General features: G+C 35.3%; 1 pseudogene across 1 annotated transcript; it reads left to right on the top strand.

The window, feature by feature from the left end:
• Nucleotides 1–440: 440 nt before the first annotated feature.
• LOC144959593 (uncharacterized) lies at nucleotides 441–3329 on the top strand (annotated as a pseudogene). The gene is made up of 2 exons (XR_013642635.1): nucleotides 441–534; nucleotides 1601–3329. The product of XR_013642635.1 is annotated as an uncharacterized LOC144959593 (transcript).
• Nucleotides 3330–18201: the final 14872 nt, after the last annotated feature.

Raw genomic sequence — 18201 nt, 5'->3', positions numbered from 1 at the left:
GACTCAGTTTTATTATGTGGGGTGGGTTGTTTTTATCGTACAATGTGAAAAATACTGTTTGTTTGGGTTTTAGCAACGGTGACATGCTTTTATAAGATCTAAGCATGCTGTATATCGAATGAAAGATCGGACTCTAATATAATCGATTCGTAATCGATTATATCTGGTTTATGAATGAACTTTTCAATTAGGTTTCACATAATGAGCCATAAAAAGCCATTCATTCACTTTTGCCTCGTTGTGTTGTGTAAAGGTCAAAGGTACCTAACAACGCGCATGCGTAGTGGTGTAAGATTCGTGAAATGTCTCGTCTGCCCTTGAGCAAACACCACCAACATTTCCTTTCCGCTGTAAACAAACTAGTCAGTCTTGGTTCTTTCTTTGAAAGCAATGACACGATTGGAAACGATTTCATACAATTTGTCTAGACTTATCATCTACAAAAATGCCACCAAAGTGATTTGTTTTTGGAAAAAAGAAAAGAGGCAGCAAACCCAGAGGGAAGGCTGCTCTACAGCCGGAACAGAACGAACAGTAAGTAAATATTAGATAAATTCATTTTCTTGTTTTTGTCTGAAAATCTAGACATCATCTTCGACATTGAACAAGAAAACCACCATGTGTTGTTGATTAGATGTCATAGTCTTAGTGAAATTATATTTTTCTACTTATTCTTTCATCTAGTTTATCGAAATGCAGTTGATTTAATTTAGAAATAGTAAGACTAAACTAGCCAACTGTTGATGTTGGCAGGGTGCATTTTTAGTCTAGATTTCGATGTTGTGTTGTCTTCATAGCCCAAAGCCCTGGTATCAAATGTCTGAATCAAATAAGGTATGCAGGCTAAAGTTTACCTAAGGCTTAGTTATTAATTGTAGAATGCCATACCTTTATACCTCTGTGTAGAGCTTTCAGACTTGGTGTGTAGTCTCTTTCGCTCCTCATCTATTGTTAATTTTGCAAGTTCTTGTAACTATACTTGTGGTACCCAGGACGTTACTTATCTCTAACTCTGCTTTGAATTTGTTCAAAATATTTGCTGATACTACTGTCTCGGGTAGTTTATTCCAGTTATTAACAATCCTCGCTGAAAAGAAATTACGCGGCTCCTTGGTACTAAAACGTTCTTTTCTCAGTTTCTTGTTGATTCCTTGTGTCTGCTTATTCTCGCTTGGTTTCAGTAAACATGTTTCTACCCTGTCTGTTTTACATGCCTGAATTATATCTCCTCTCCTTCTCCTGTAATCTAATCATACTATCCTGTCTTTCCTCTTTCTTATCCAGTTTCCTTTTTATCGTTCTTCACCGATAGGACTAGATTCTCAGATTCCACTTACAATAATATGATCAAGCATCAAGCCCGGTACCATTTGATTCATAAACAAGAACCGTACCTCTGATCCACCTCGTCCCCAGCCTTATTCTTTTCATAATTAAATCCTATCTAATCTTTTAGATTTTTATCAGCTAAGGTTCTGCATCATGTAAACATTGGACCTGATTTTATAGTTAAGTCTCCAAATGAAACTAAGGCTCAGAAAATTTCATTTTGTAATCAGGAATATACTTCAACTATTAACACGATTGATTTTATTTTCAGGGAACTGGCGCAGGAATGTGAACTTGAGTCGGCTGAGATGGAGTGCGGTCCCAGTGAATATGCACCCGAAGCAGAAAGTGACAATGATCTTTCGACTGGAGACGATGCTGCCAACACTTCGACCACTGAGACAAAGCGCGGTCATTATTCATCGATTTGTGAGAACACTTCATCTACTGTAGATGGTGACTATGAAATAATTCACTCCTCTTTCTTGCACTCACTTCTCTCATTTTTATCATGTCCTGTATGTCACCTGGGTGACCTAACATACACCGCGTCGGATTGCCAAGGCCTCGCAACCAAGTTCGACGTCGATTGTTCCACTTGCATGAAGACCATCTGGTCCCAGTGTTCTTCTCCTGTCTATGCCACGCGCAAATACATCAACCCTCGAACCGCCATTGCTTGTAGTGAAACGGGTATGTCTCATGCCAACATTTCTTCTTTTTGTGGACTCATGGCTCTTCCAAAACCGCTTCACCATAAAAGTTATCAGGATGTTTCCACAGAAATACACCACGCCACTGTTGAAGCAGCTGAACGGGTCATGTTACAGGCAGCAGATGTAGTAAAAGCTAGGAGCAACGATACATCCGAGGGAGTTCCTGTGACAACTGTATCATTTGATGGCACCTGGCAAAAGCGGGGACATTCATCCCATTATGGAGTTGGAGTCGCCATCGATTTCGGCACAGGACACGTTCTGGATGCGCAGGTCATTTCAAACTTCTGTCTGGCTTGTGAACGGGGCCCGAAACGTGAGTCGGAGGGATATGGTGCTTGGTATGCTAGACACCGGTGGCAATGCCAGAAAAACTTTGATGGTTCTTCAAATGCGATGGAGGCCGAAACTGCTGGTATTGTTTTTAGCAGATCTATTCGTAAACGGGGATTAAAATATGGAACCATGCTTTGTGATGGAGATTCCAAAGGCTTCATTAAAGCAAAAGAGTCTTGTGGTTATGAGGTAGAAAAAGAAGACTGTATAAATCATATAGCTAAAAGGATGTTCAATGCTTTAGAAAATTTTAAAAAATCAAACAAAAGCTTAAATTATAAATTGACCTGACCAAATATTGAAAAGATCACAAACACAGACGCTACAAATTTAAAACAAGCAGCACCCGACCCAGAAAACATGAAGAAAGCAGTAATGGCAGGATATTTCCATATGATCAGCACGGACGCCCAACCCAACCACACACTCTGTCCCGATGGTTCTACATCCTGGTGCCACTACAAACGTGCAATCGCCAACAACACAACAATGCAGACACATAGGCCCACCATTAATCGTGACATTCGTAAGCTTGTATTTCCGCTCTTTGAAAGGTTATCTGACGTGGAACTGTTGAAAAGATGTGCAAGGATGGGCACCCAGAATGCCAATGAAAGTTTTAATGCGGAGATATGGAAACGGTGTCTTAAAAATAACTTTGCGAAGAAGGCCGCATTATAAACCGCAACATTCCTCGCCATTATTGGTTTTAACTGTGGACCAGCAGGTTTAAAGTGTTTATTCTTGCAGCTTGAATTACCATGGATGCCTAGGGATGCAGACTATGCTCTTAATAGACACCAGCAGCAGATCGCCCAGTCTAAAATAACATCAACTCGACTTTCTAAATGGAAGAGAAAGGCGTTGAAGAGTCGGCGGCTGGCTATGGAGCATGAACGCGAGACGCGAGAGGGTCCGACATATGCATCAGGTGGTTTTAACAGCTGACCTGGCGAGTACCTAGTATAAGTATTAATTCTAACAAAGTAATTTCTTCATTCCACAGCATTCTAGTTACTTTTTGCATGATTATTTTATATTATTTGACCTTGTACCCCTGTCTTCGTCTGAATTCTTAACTTTCGTGCACCGCTCTTATTTCGTAAAACCTTTGATAACTCTGATATTTATTAACCAAATACAATGAAATTTGGCTTCAAATAAGGGGATATAATGGGAAACAAAATGATAGCAATTAGATTTGTATTGGTTGAAAGGCAAACTAGATATTTGAAAACTAAACTTCAAAACGCGATTTTCTCAAATACTTTATTTTTCTTAAATGTGTCAACATTTTTTTCCAAAATATCTGCAACTACTGGCTCTATTGTCTTCAAACTTGGCAACATTATAGATACGTGATTATTACATCTAGTAAAATAGTTTTTGTTTCTCTTAGACACTTATTTTTGGTTTTGTGGGTGTTTATGTATGAATCGACACATAAATTAGGTCTATTTTTAGATGGTAAATTTTGACATGCCACAGATTTTTTTTGATGATATTTAGAAACACTCAAATGGTCTTACTAGATGTAAATAGACATAAGCAAGGTATTGCAATTGAAAAAACTAAAATATATTGTTTAGTTCCTGAAATTTTGAAGAAAAACTTTTTGTTGTTTATTTCCAATATGGCCGCCATTACCATGGCAACCAATGAATTATTTTTTTTTAAGGTATCATTTTTCATGATTGGTCTCAAACTATATGTATGTGCAATTTGAACACTGTGTGGCCAATAATAAGCGATCTAAAAATTTCAGGAGCATGTCCCCTTAAAACCGCAAAACCAAATTTTAAGAATACCGCCATTTTGAAAACATAAAAATCTCTCAAAATCATTCAGCGACTTAAGAGCCAAAAAGTCGTCTCTCTATACTACAATAACATCTAAACAATAATGGGAATCATAGAAAATACTCCAATTTCAAAATCATGTTGACCTTCTGGAGGAAATTGCAACTGTAAGACAAGAATTCGAAAAAAAATATCCACCAAATCTTGAGCTTTTGTATAGCGCAATATCCACTTAACGTACTCAACGCGCTTTACAAAAACTGCTTTCTCAAGAAAAACCCGATTTAGAAACCATATTGCCTTGGCTGACTTGACGCATTGCCCTACTCATTAAAAAATGAGTACTTGGATGTTAACAGCTTTGCCTCTGTCAGAAAAAATAGCTTGTACTATCGCGTAACAGCCGGCATGTCTTATTCTACGTGTTACGTGTTGCTGTTGACCAGGGTGCCTTAGTGAAACGCTTTGATGACGATTAGTATAAATTGCGCAAAATAAAAGTTCAAGTTTTTTTTTTAAACTTTTTTTTTCATTCAGACATATCTTATTATTGTTTTAATCAGTGTTCTTGTGTGCTAACGTAAAATGGATCTCTGGTATGACACTCACTTTCTCATCGAAGGTCCTGGGTTAGAGCATTGCTCGGCGCAAACTTGAGTCCTGGGAAAAGACAATTTTCTGACACCTCTCACCCTACTCAGTGATATCCTTAGAGGGATTCTTGCGGAATTGAAATGTTGATATTTTTAAAGCTCAGTTTGTAGAGGACTGGCTTAACATGCAAAAAAAAGTCAGTAAAGAGAAAGATTAATGGAATAGAAAGATAAAAATCTACTTATATAAACCACACATACATCCAGACATAGACACACATCATATCACACACAGAGACACAAAACCCACACACTGACACAATCACACACATTCACATGCGAGCACATTAGTTGACAGTATTCCATTGCTAGCTTATAGGCTGTCTTCTGGTTTGGATTGCGGATTATGTCTTGCAAATCCTTGTTTGTAACCCGCCTTTGATGGCAAAACGTATTAATTGCGCATTGCACAAAAGTAGAAAAAATGTTTAAATGCATTTACATATTTCTTTTTCGCAACAGGAAACCAAGCAACTACAATACAAAAATAATGTGAAAACGTTATTGAGAAGTATGACTGTTTCCACATGAAAATAAAAAAAGCATTGTGATTACCCTGCACAAAAAGCGACCCAAAAGATGAAGATTATAGCACGCTTTTTTTTAAAGAAATAGGTCGATGTGGAGTTAGTTTATCATATATATAATACATACGTGTGTGTGTGTACTGATTATAATTTAATTCAACAATTACTGTCGTCAATTCTATGCTTCTGATAATATTTTATGCAATGGATTGATTTGTTTCAATTGATATAAATATTGTGATGACCATGTGAACTGTGAAAAAAATATATCAGAATTGTCCTAACTATGAGGACAAAAAGTGTGACAAGCGCGATGGCAGTAGTTTTTATTGGTTTTGTCTCATACTGCAGTATTATGACGCTCTTTTCAGGCGGCAAATTAGTTAGCGTATTTGTTCATATTCGTGGACGTATCCGGTATCCTCCTTAAAACGCCGATCTTGAAATTCGAGAATTCAGAGGTTTGACACGCAAACCATGATCATATAATCTTAAAATAATGTTTTCTGCCTCCTTTCCAAACCCACAAATTTCTGTTCTGAGTCGGTTGGCCACAACGTTATGGGTTTTTTGGGTTGGCAAAGAGTTTAGGCAGTTTTGTTGCTTGACTTCTTGAATTAATGTTCCTGACAATTTCATAATTCTGTTTAATTAATATGAGTTGACATATAATTTCCATTTGTGTATGGAAACAATACAAGAAATGTGGTTAAGTATTATTTGATAATTGACAATCGAAATGTTTAATTGATTAATTATATCAATATTGATTTATTATATAAATAATGAGTTTAAAGACAATTTCATTAATGATTCTTACAAACATTTCTCTCATCACTAACATTTAATAAATACAGGAATTACCTTTTTTTAGGATAGCACAAATCCCAACCATCAAGATCCCTGCCAAGATAACAAAAACTTAAATGGGCCTTCTGAACTACCATGATGCATGGACATTTCTGTGTCCTCTATCCCACTATGATCGAAGGGAATGTCATCTTTGCTGTGTCCTCCATACCACTATGATGGAAGGGGATGTCATCTTTGCCGTGTCCTCTATCCCACTATGATGGAAGGGGATGTCATCTTTGTTGTGTCCTCTATCCCACTCTGATTGATGGGAATATCATATTTTCAGTGTCCCTATCTCACTATAATGGATGGGAGTGTCATCTTTGCTGTGTCCTCTATCCCACTATGATGGATGGGAGTGTCATCTTTGTTGTGTCTATCACTCTATCCCAATATGATGGATGGGAATGTCATCTTTGTTGTGTCCTCTATCTCAATATGATGGATGGGAATGTCATCTTCCCTGTGTCCTCTATCCCAGTATGATGGATGAGAATGTCATCTTTGTTGTGTCCTCTATCCCAGTATGATGGATGGGATTGTCATCTTTCCTGTGTCTTCTATCCCACTATGATAGAAGGGAATGTCATCTTTGGTAAGGAGAGATTTAACTCATTCAGCGTCAGGAGACGCATAAGGCCTCAACAGTTCCCATCTTCTGTCCTTCGATTTAGTTCTTGATCGCTGCCAGGATTATATCCCAATAACATGTTTTTCTCTCCACCATTCTGCACATGTTTGTTTTTGAACCTCCCTTTCTCCTCCTTATTCCTTTTCTGCACTCCATTGTCATAACACAATCAAACCCATTTTCATGAAAAAAGTCTCAATATATGTCCAATCCAGTTCCATGTCTTCATCCTCATCATTGCACTGACCTTCTTTGTTTCCGCACATCAAATCATTTAAACTCCATAAGGATTACAATCTTTTTTCTAATAAAAAGAATCTGGACATTCTCCGATTCTGTAATCATATTGCTTGAAAGTCAACTTATTTTCATTTGTGTGTAAACAAGTATACAAGAATACTACTAGAGTTTGAGATTATATGATTCTTTAGATTCTTTGTATTTATTGAACGAGTTAGTTTTTATTGTGCCCAATAAAACTATGAGCTTGTTATTGTACAATAAAATTATAGCGAGTTTAATAAAGACAAAGAAATGATAGAATACATTTATTCCAGCCTCTTTGCTAAATATATTAGATATTAGTTGACCAATTGTAGCTTCCGTTGAAGAAATCCTATCGTGACTTAGTAAAAAAGGAATCGATGAATAATGCTTGAACTCGTTGAATAAAAAGATATATGCAACGTTTGCAGAATAATTTCACACATTTTTTACTTAAATACATGTTGAGCTGACTTCTGATTGGCCATCTGAAATATTTTTAGTGGGTACATATTTTTGTAGTCAAATTGTCATTTTTGCAGCGCGGTCGAATAATATCAAATCGATGATTAATATGTTTTGATATTAATACAAATAGAATTGATATTATGTAAGAGGGCCATTCGACAGGATGGCCTGGGATTAGAGGAATTGAACACTTTATTGATAAGAAAAATCAGCATTCACTTGGCCAGAAACTGTAACTGTATTATTACCTGCTTGCCTTCCGACTCACACAAACACAATAATAGTAATTATAAAAATATCGTTGATAAAACACATTAAGCCTTTAACTTGTGATAATGGAACAGGTTTGGAGAAAACATGACTTCTTTTCATTGCAGGATTGGGAATTATGTGATAAAGTGTGTTAAAATTTAGAGAGCTACAAAATGTGAGAGGGGTAGAGATAAGAATAGCAAAGAAAAAGCAATTATGTGCTTTGATTTTGAAAATGTTTTCCATTTGCAGGTTTGTGGTATTCTAATGTTTTTTATAAAGAAAATTAGTCAGTTTTAACATGACTGCTACATTGTCTTTAAGTAAAAAGGCATATTCTGTAGTTTGGTATGAGGGCTCTGGTGGTCGTGCAGCCAATAACATGGCCAGTGTCATTGTTAAAATTCTTGAAGAGGTTTCTAAAGACCATTTATTTCTGTCTGAGATAACTTTTTGTCAGACTCCTGTGTTTGCAAGACGATAAATTCTGTAATGTCAACTGCTCTCTCTTTGTTTATTAAGAAGGATGAAAATATTAATATTATCACTCAGACATTTTGTTACTCTAGACAGAGGTCTATTCTAGAAGTCGATAATGTCCGCTCAGCAATTTAACGTCATCTCAGACATCGGGAAGTTTTTAGTCATGTTGGATTGATAAAAAAAAAAATAAAGACAATAAAAAACTATCAAGTGATCCAAATGAGGGACTTGTTTGACTATCAGAGCTATCCTCAACAAGTAAGTGTGAGACAGGACCCTCACACCATGTCAACAAGAAAACGTGGCTGTTCAACTTCAAATCAGAATAGAGCTTCAGAGAAGCAACGGAGAAAATTAAATGTATTAAATAAAAATCGATTGCCTGATGACAAGAAGAAAGATGTATTGTCTATGTTTCCTTATTAGACAAAGTGTTTGTTGAAACTGTCCTAAAGTAGCTAATTCACAATGCAACTTGTATTCAGATCATGAGTAAAGTGGAGTCAATAGGCATGTAATGATGAGGAATAAGTTGTTGCTGTAATGTAAATAGATCTGAATAAATATAAAATAGATTTAGTTCGCTTCATTCTCTTGCTAGTATTAACTCTTCACGCCATAGTAATACTTATAAGTTTTATTTTTGTTTTACATTCTAAATAAGTTTATTTTATTCTGATTATTAAAGTTTTATAAATAATGAATAATGCATGACAAAACCCACATAAAGTTTGAAAAGGCAATATATAAACATGAGATATGACATGGCTTTTTAAATATATGTAATAAAATTGAATAGGAGTCATAATACTGTTGCAAGCTAGTACAGAGAGAGAGAGAGAGAGAGAGAGAGAGAGAGAGAGAGAGAGAGAGAGAGAGAGGGACAGAGAGAGAGAGAGAGAGAGAGGGACCGAGAAATGGGGTAAGTGCCTGGTAATTGGTTTATACGATTAGAAATAATTTTAATGAAATATTTATAAATCAATGACAATTTTCAAACACAGATAATAAACATATTTTATTGGTATCACGTTGCTTCTCCGCGTTTTATATTATTTTTTTTCTTCTTTTTTTTGCATGGAAGCAGGTAGTATATTCTGTTATTTGAATGATAAAATGATATGATCTATAATATTGATTTGAATAATAAAATTATATGAGCTGAAAATATTGATTTGAATAATAAAATTATATGAGCTGAAAATATTGATTTGAATAATAAAATTATATGAGCTGAAAACATTGATTTGAATAATAAAATTATATGATCTGAAAACATTGATTTGAATAATAAAATTATATGAGCTGAAAACATTGATTTGAATAATAAAATTATATGATCTGAAAACATTGATTTGAATAATAAAATTATATGAGCTGAAAACATTGATTTGAATAATAAAATTATATGAGCTGAAAACATTGATTTGAATAATAAAATTATATGATATGAAAATATTGATTTGAATAATAAAATTATATGAGCTGAAAACATTGATTTGAATAATAAAATTATATGAGCTGAAAACATTGATTTGAATAATAAAATTATATGAGCTGAAAACATTGATTTGAATAATAAAATTATATGATCTGAAAATATTGATTTGAATAATAAAATTATATGATCTACTACTAAAACTACTACTACTACTACTACTACTACTACTACTACTACTACTACTACTACTACTACTACTACTACTACTACTACTACTACTACTACTACTACTACCACAACTACTACTACTACTACTACTACTACTACTACTACTACTACACTAACTACTACTACTACTACTACTACTACTACTACTACTAAACTACTACTACTACTACTACTACTACTACTAACTACTACTACTATACTACTACTACTACTACTACTACTACTACTACTACTACTACTACTACTACTACTACTACTACTACTACATACTACTACTACTACTACTACTACTACTACTACTACTACTACTACTACTACTACTACACTACAACTAACTACTACTACTACTACTACTACTACTACTACTACTACTATACTACTAACTACTACTACTACTATCTACTACTATAAGACTTATACAATTACTATAAAGGAACTGCACAACAAAGAAAAAATCTTAGTCCAAATTTAACAATCACGAATTGTAGATGGAATAAAAGCGACTCTTGGAGTTAAAGTTATGTAGATGGAATAAAAGCGACTCTTGGAGTTGAAGTTATGTAGATGGAATAAAGCAGCACAATGTTTGTTCAAATTTTTGGATCCATTCCTCCATATTCAAAACTGATTTTTTTTCAAAATGAACGTTTAAATAGAAATTAAATCAGAATTTCGAAAATAAACGAATATGATAGTGTTTGATATTGAGGTCCTTGAAAATTCGGATCGAAATCGAACAATGAATAAATAAATATATAAATGAATAGATAAATAAATACATGAATAAACAAATAAATAGATGAATAAATAAATAAATTAATTAATTAATTAATTAAGAAACTTGTATCAACAACTTTAAAATAAATTGCCTCAAAACGAGATCTTCTGCAGATGGAATAAAGCAGTTTTGAGGCGACGTAAAGATAAATTGAATTTAGTGCAAAACGATGTATCTTACGCATTATTGATTACAAATTATCTACGAGTACTTTGAACGTTCGAATAGAGCAGTAAAGTTAGGTGCCCCAAACGTAAACAAAGGTCGAGAAGCACGTGGCAAACCACATGTTCCTGTCTTGACAGCTCACGTTCCAATGTAAATAATAGAAAAAAATAACCTTTAAAATTTGGCTGTTAGGTGGCAAAAGAAACACATATTCATAAATACTCGATCATGCATCAAATAATGTCTAGATATGGATATTTTATGGAACAAAAGGTAAAATTTTCTAAAATTTATCAAAAGTTACAGTCTATCTATTTTTAGACCAGAGCAAATTATTGCGCTGGTGTGAACAAAACGAGAATTATTCGGAGCCTGATTTTCATAATAATTTAGCCTTATATTATTATTTCTGCAACTGTTAATTTTATGTAAACATATTTTCAATACTGAAAGTGTATTGCCTACAACTCAAACTACAAAATTGGGAGACCTATATTGTGCGTAAATTATTCCGGTCCCTAACGGAAATCACTAGCAACTTGTTATTGTTTACGTTTGGGGCAGCAAACTTTACTCTTCTATAATGATATTATTTCAGGGATTTGGATGATGTAATTCGATATATTTTTTAACGGTGAATAGCTTTCAGGTTCGAAGCAAGGACCATGCCATTGAGCCACGCAGGATATTTTTAATGATAAATAACCTTCTTAATAAAGACCCCTGTTAGAACAAACGGGATTCCAGATTACTTAGTTGGAAGAGCAGTCGTTTCAAACGCAGAGGCCCATAATAGATTTACAATGCAGTTTTTATTTCTGGCCCCCAGTTCACCAGGCAGTGATCTTGGCGAATGTACTTTGTGATAGACAATCCTTATGGTGACTAGCTCTTTTATATTCGAACTATCACACTAAAATGTGATAAAACAGAACGAGACACGACGCCTGATAGGCGTATTACACTTTATCTGAACGAGACAACGCTGTTGACGGCCAGATACTCATTTTACCTTTGAGTACGGTGAGAGAATGTGGGTAAAGATTCTTTTCCAAGGACTCAACTATGCACCGAGCGAGGCTCAAAACCAGGACCGTCCGATCGAAAAGCAAGTGTCATGCCACGAGACCACACACCCGCACCATGGGTAGCAAACAGTAGCAATTATAAAATTCATGAAATAGAAACATGGATAAACTCTGGTTTCATTGGTCTTATTGTGGAGTAGTTGTACATATTTACTGGCGTGTTATCGTATAGTGGTGTTTTTTTATAGATGGTAGTATTTTCCTTTGCGTAGATGTTTATAATGACTAAAGAGTTCAAGGGCCGATGACGATAATTGAATGCACAGCATCAAGACATTCAAATAAAAGTCCAGATTCCAAGTTTCATTTCTTACAGTTTATTTGTTGTGATAAATTCCAAATCCAAATCAAAGAGCATGGTCATAATTCAATAATTTATAAATTCCATATCCGTAAAATCAATCCAAATATAAAGTCATTTTGCCTAAGTAACCATTTTCAATATACGTGGAATTTTTCTAAGTCCCTAAAATAAAGATTCTTAGTAGGATGTTAGCTCTGGCAGCATACTTAGAAAAGTGCAGCTCATTGTAAAGTAGAATCGAAGAATAATAATCTAGAATGTAGAATCTAGTAACACTATCTTTTTCCCCTATTGTAAATTATCTCAAGCCACACATCTTACTAGTTTCGACAGTTCCCTGTCAGTCTATAATCCAACCCCTAAGAGTAAGATCAAAGCATATTGAAACCTGAAACGTCAATTCCTAAATATTAATGTTAAACTCCGTCTTTTATAATATATATATATATATATATATATATATATATATATATATATCTTTTGGTAAACGTTAGTTATACGTTCAGTACGCCCAAATAATCTGTACGCCCAAATAATAAATTCCAACTATAATTTGATTCTATTATCCCCAAATACCAAGTATCACCGATCAAAGAAAGTAATTTTCTAGTACTCAATATAATGACCAATCCTTTAACCTTGAAAATATAGTAAACCTCATTAAGGAAATGTATGAAGGATCAAGTTGCAGGGTTGTACATGAAGATCAGCTTACTGACAGCTTTGAAATTAAGACTGGTGTCAAGCAGGGATACTTGCTGTCACCATTCCTGTTCATCATTGCCATTGATTGGCTAATGAAAGAAACCTCCAAAGGACGAAGAAATGGGATACAGTGGACATCCTGGACACAGTTGGATGATCAAAGGTCTTGAGGATAGGTACGCGTCAAAGGGAGCAGATCAAAGTGAAAGATTAGGAACTCGAAGAAATAGACACTTTCTGCTATCTCGGAAGTATAATTGACAAGGATGGAGGCACGGAAGCAGAGGTGAAAGCACGTATAGGAAAGGCACAGGCTGCATTCACATCTTTGAACAGAGTTTGGAGAACTGAAAATATCTCCCTTCGACTAAAGCTAAGACTTTTCAACTCAATTGTGAAGTTTGTCCTACTGTATGGATGTGAAACTTGGAAAGCATCACAGGCATGTATAAGGAGGGTACAGATTTTCGTAAACAGGTGCATGCGTAAGCTACTCAGAATAAAATGGATGGATAGAATAAAAAATAAAGAAGTATGGAAAAGAACACAGCATAAACCAGTAGGAGAGGAAATAGGAAGAAGACGATGGAGGTGGATTGGACACACGCTTAGAAAGAACGACTCCACTATAACAAAGAAAGTATTGGACTGGAACCCTCAGGGTAGAAGATCAAGGGGAAGGCCACGAGGAACATGGAGAAGAATTAAAGAAGCTGATATACAGAGAAGTGGTAAGACCTGGAATGAGATTAAAAAGAGAGCTCAGGATAGGGAAGGATGGAAATTGTTTGTCTGTGGCCTATACCCTGACCCAGGGTGAAAAAGGCAATGATGATGATGATGATGTATTTCGCCAATTATAATTAGATGGCTCTGTTTGCAAGTAGTCCTTCAGAGCCATTGGTCCCATGGAGCCGAATTCCCGAGTTTTATAGAGCGAAACAGACAATAAAATTGCTTGCTATTCTTTGGATAGGATGCTTACTCATCAAAAGCATTGTTGAGTGTAAAGAGGCGTAAGGTCAGAAAAAAACATCTTGACTGCACCCTGTATATATATTGGGCCTTTTGCGTCTAAAGCGGGTGCACTACCATCTGAGCTGTCGGTTAGTTAGTTTATTAGATGAAAAGACACATAGGGTGTTCTCTTAGCTGAAGACCTTCAAAGGTGCGTGGTCGCGCTCGAGTGTGTTTGTTGCTGTTCAGAAACGTGAGCACAATTTCACAACATGATTAAATTAACAAAAAGTAAACATGCTAACCCGACACATACTATGTAATATAACGTATACAGTCACGTAAACATCCATCCATCCATATATATATATATATATATATATATATAAAGGATTAATGATTACGCCGAGTGAGGACGTGTAAAGAGACACAGAGACGAACGTCTAAGCGACAAAAAATGTAAGTGACAATTTGTATTCTATAGATATATAAAATATATATATATATATATATATATATATATATATATATATATATATATATATATATATATAACGATATATATATATATATATATATATATATATATATATATATATATAGTATATGTGTGTGTGTGTGTTTGTGTGCTAGTGTTTAGACATATATCTCATGAGGTACAACATCTTACGTAATAGAGGATTGCTAGCATACACACGCAAGCACACGCACACACACCAAACATACACATATACATCCTCTACTGAGACGTTGACAGATTGTCAATACAGGATTGATAGTTCAATACAGATGTGACAACACGCACGCAGTCACACACACACACACACACACACACACACAAAATACAACTCAAAACCGGTTTTTAAGGAAAAGAAAGATTTTTTATAACACGCATCATCCACTAAATATCCATCATAACGAGAGAAGACTACAGAGATATCGCAAAAAGTTCCGAATTCGACATGGTAACTACAGTGATGAGCATGAGACGCAAGCTCAGCTTTACGGGGCATATCTTAAGCACGGACGCAGAGCGCCTCCTGCGTCGAACTTTTATTGCATGAAGAGATCGACAACTATACCAGAAGGCACTCTACTACATGGGCTGGATTATGTGCCCATTGTCGAAATTGTGACTCTAGCTAGGAACAGACGTGCTGGGTCCCAATATGTGAATTCCCTGTGACTGTGACACTTTTATGCTGATGTAGCATAGCACCTTATAGGTGCCGTACTACTGTACAATGCAGATCATACATACATTTATATTAATTATATAAACAAAAATAATGAAATAATACTGCTCGACTTTTTGATAAAAGGAGCGACTTATAAAATATTTCAACTGTAAATATGATCAACTTCTACCATAATGCACTGAGCATTCCCTCTGTTCAGGAAGTTCATTTCAAGTTCATTAGTAGGGTCATTACAATGGATTACGCCGACTGAAGACGTGTAAGACACAGAAATGAATCGTCTCGGCCACAAAAAAATGTGAGTGAAAATTTGCATTCTATATTAGCTCTAACCATCATTATCAAGCACTTTCGTACCTACGAGTACCCACCAACACTCATAAATATATATATATATATATATATATATATATATATATATATATAACGCCATATAAAGGCTCAACTTAATGTAATGGCCATGCTCTTAACCCTTTACCACGTCTGATTTCATAGTCTAAATGAGAAGTATAAGGTATAACACTCTGTTTCTGATATTAATATGTAGTCTGTAGATCGAGGGTTTGAGGCTCATTGTGAGCTGTTGTCACACCGACACTTTCCATCTCTTTTCCGTCCTCTCTCTCGCTCCCCCCCCCCTCTCTCTCTCTCTCTCTTTCTCTCTCTCTCTCTCTCTATATATATATATATATATATATATATATATATTATATATATATATATATATATATATATATATATATATATATATATGTCCATGTCCTTCATTTCATGAAATATATTTTTCATCTGTCAACCATTAATCCTGTTGAAAATCAAGGTATCAATGGTCTTCGTCACTGTTAATTTTTGTTTAAAATGTATCGCAGGCGTCGTTTTTAATTATATTGATTTTATTTCGCTTCATTAATCTATTTCCTGACACAGCTTCGTAAAATGCCTGTCAGTACATAGAAAAATGCGGATTCAACTGTATCAAAAGCACCCCTGATTATCTCGATGATCTAGTCGAACCATACGTTCCGCCCCGTGCATTGAGATCAGGTGATCATCGTCTGCTTAAAGTGCCAAGAAAGGGTAAAAAAACTTTCTGACAGATCCTTTAGTAACTTTGCACTGACTGTCTGGAAAAATCTCCCCTTTTCTCTTCGTGATGTCTCTACTGAACTCGCTTTCAGGAAACTTATTTATAAGAAACTTATTAAACCGGAACCACTTCAACAGACACCAACAGCCAACAAATCAATTCCGTCCTGACGATGGCTAATTAGGCCTGAAACATTAATGTAGACTGTCTCAAACATTGTGGTAAATATTAAAATAATAATTCGCTCCATTACTACATGTCAAGCACTTTTCGTACCATATATATATATATATATATATATATATATATATATATATATATATATATATATATATATATATATATGAGTGTTGGTGGGTACTTGTAGGTACGAAAGTGCTCGATAATGGTGGTTAGAGCTAATATATAATGTAAATTTTCACTCACATTTTTTGCCGAGACGACTCGTTTCTGTGTTTTTCCTTTAATTCACACTTCTTCAGTCGGCATAATCCATTCTGTCATGTCCGTAGAAAACTCCAAACTAAAGTTGTTTCTCTGTGTAGTGGTGATTAGTTTTGATGTGTATTGTGATGTGCTCTCATGTTTATATTATGAGTGTGTGTGTGTGTGTGTGTGTTTGTATGTGTGTGTGTGCGTGTAGGTGTGTTGTGTGTTGTGTGTACATGTGTGTGTGATATTGTAGTGGAATGTGGTTGCGGCGGGGGGGGGGAGGGAAGAGGGGGAGGAGGGGTATAATGGGGTAGGGAAGGGGGGAGGGAAGGGGGGGGGAGGAAAGGGAGGGGGGAGGAAAGGTGGGGGGGGGGTTATTTGGCCTTTTGCGTTTTGAGCTTGAATTTGTTAGAGTGTCTGCACATTGTCATCAGACAATGTGCAGACACTTTAACAAAGTCAAGCTCAAAACGCAAAAGGCCAAATAACCCCCCCCCCTCTTCTCCCTCCCCCCCCCCCCCCCCCGCCGCAACCACATTCCACTACAATATCACACACACATGTACACACAACACACAACACACCTACACGCACACACACATACAAACACACACACACACACACACACACTCATAATATAAACATGAGAGCACACCACAATACACATCAAAACTAATCACCATTACACAGATAAACAACTTTAGTTTGGAGTTTTCTACGGACATGACAGAATGGATTATGCCGACTGAAGAAGTGTGAATTAAAGGGAAAACACAGAAACGAGTCGTCCCGGCAAAAAATGTGAGTGAAAATTTACATTATATATATATATATATATATATATATATATATATATATATATATATATATATATATATTACTTTATTTTTAAAATATGTTAAATAGTTGGATGGTGGAAGGTTTGTGTATATATGTGTGTGTGTGTGTGTGTATGTGTGTGTGTATGTGTGTGTGTGTGTTTATGAGAAAGAGATAGCGAGAGAGAGAGAGAGAGAGAGAGAGAGAGAGAGAGAGAGTTAGAGAACGAGAGAGACTGAGAGATAGATAGATATATAGATAGATAGATAGAGTTCGTGAGAGAGAGAGAGAGAGAGAGAGAGATTTGAATGGATTGAAGTTATTGTCATGCGCCTAGAGCTTTATTGTATAGAGGATTGGGCGCAATATAAATAAATTTCATTATTATTATTATTATTATTATTATTATTATTATTATTATTATTAGTAGTAGTAGTAGTAGTAGTAGTAGTAGTAGTAGTAGTAGTAGTAGTAGTAGTAGTAGTAGTAGTAGTAGTATTATTATTATTATTATTATGCCTAAAGTTTGTTCTTTTTTAACTATTCTGGTCAAAATGAAAATAATCTGCATGGCCAGTGTACTACATATAGGAGAGTTACCGGATGAAATAATAAAAAAAATCACCTTTAACATACCCAAAGCTTCATACTTACCTAACAAAAAAATAGACTTTTCAAACAG

This window comes from Berghia stephanieae, chromosome 14 (genome assembly GCF_034508935.2).
Source record: "Berghia stephanieae isolate SIO BIC M18660-M18661 chromosome 14, UCSD_Bste_1.3, whole genome shotgun sequence".
Taxonomy (NCBI): Eukaryota; Metazoa; Mollusca; class Gastropoda; order Nudibranchia; family Aeolidiidae; genus Berghia; species Berghia stephanieae.
The sequence above is the reverse complement of the archived record's forward strand: the minus strand, read 5'-3'. Positions and strand labels throughout refer to the sequence as shown.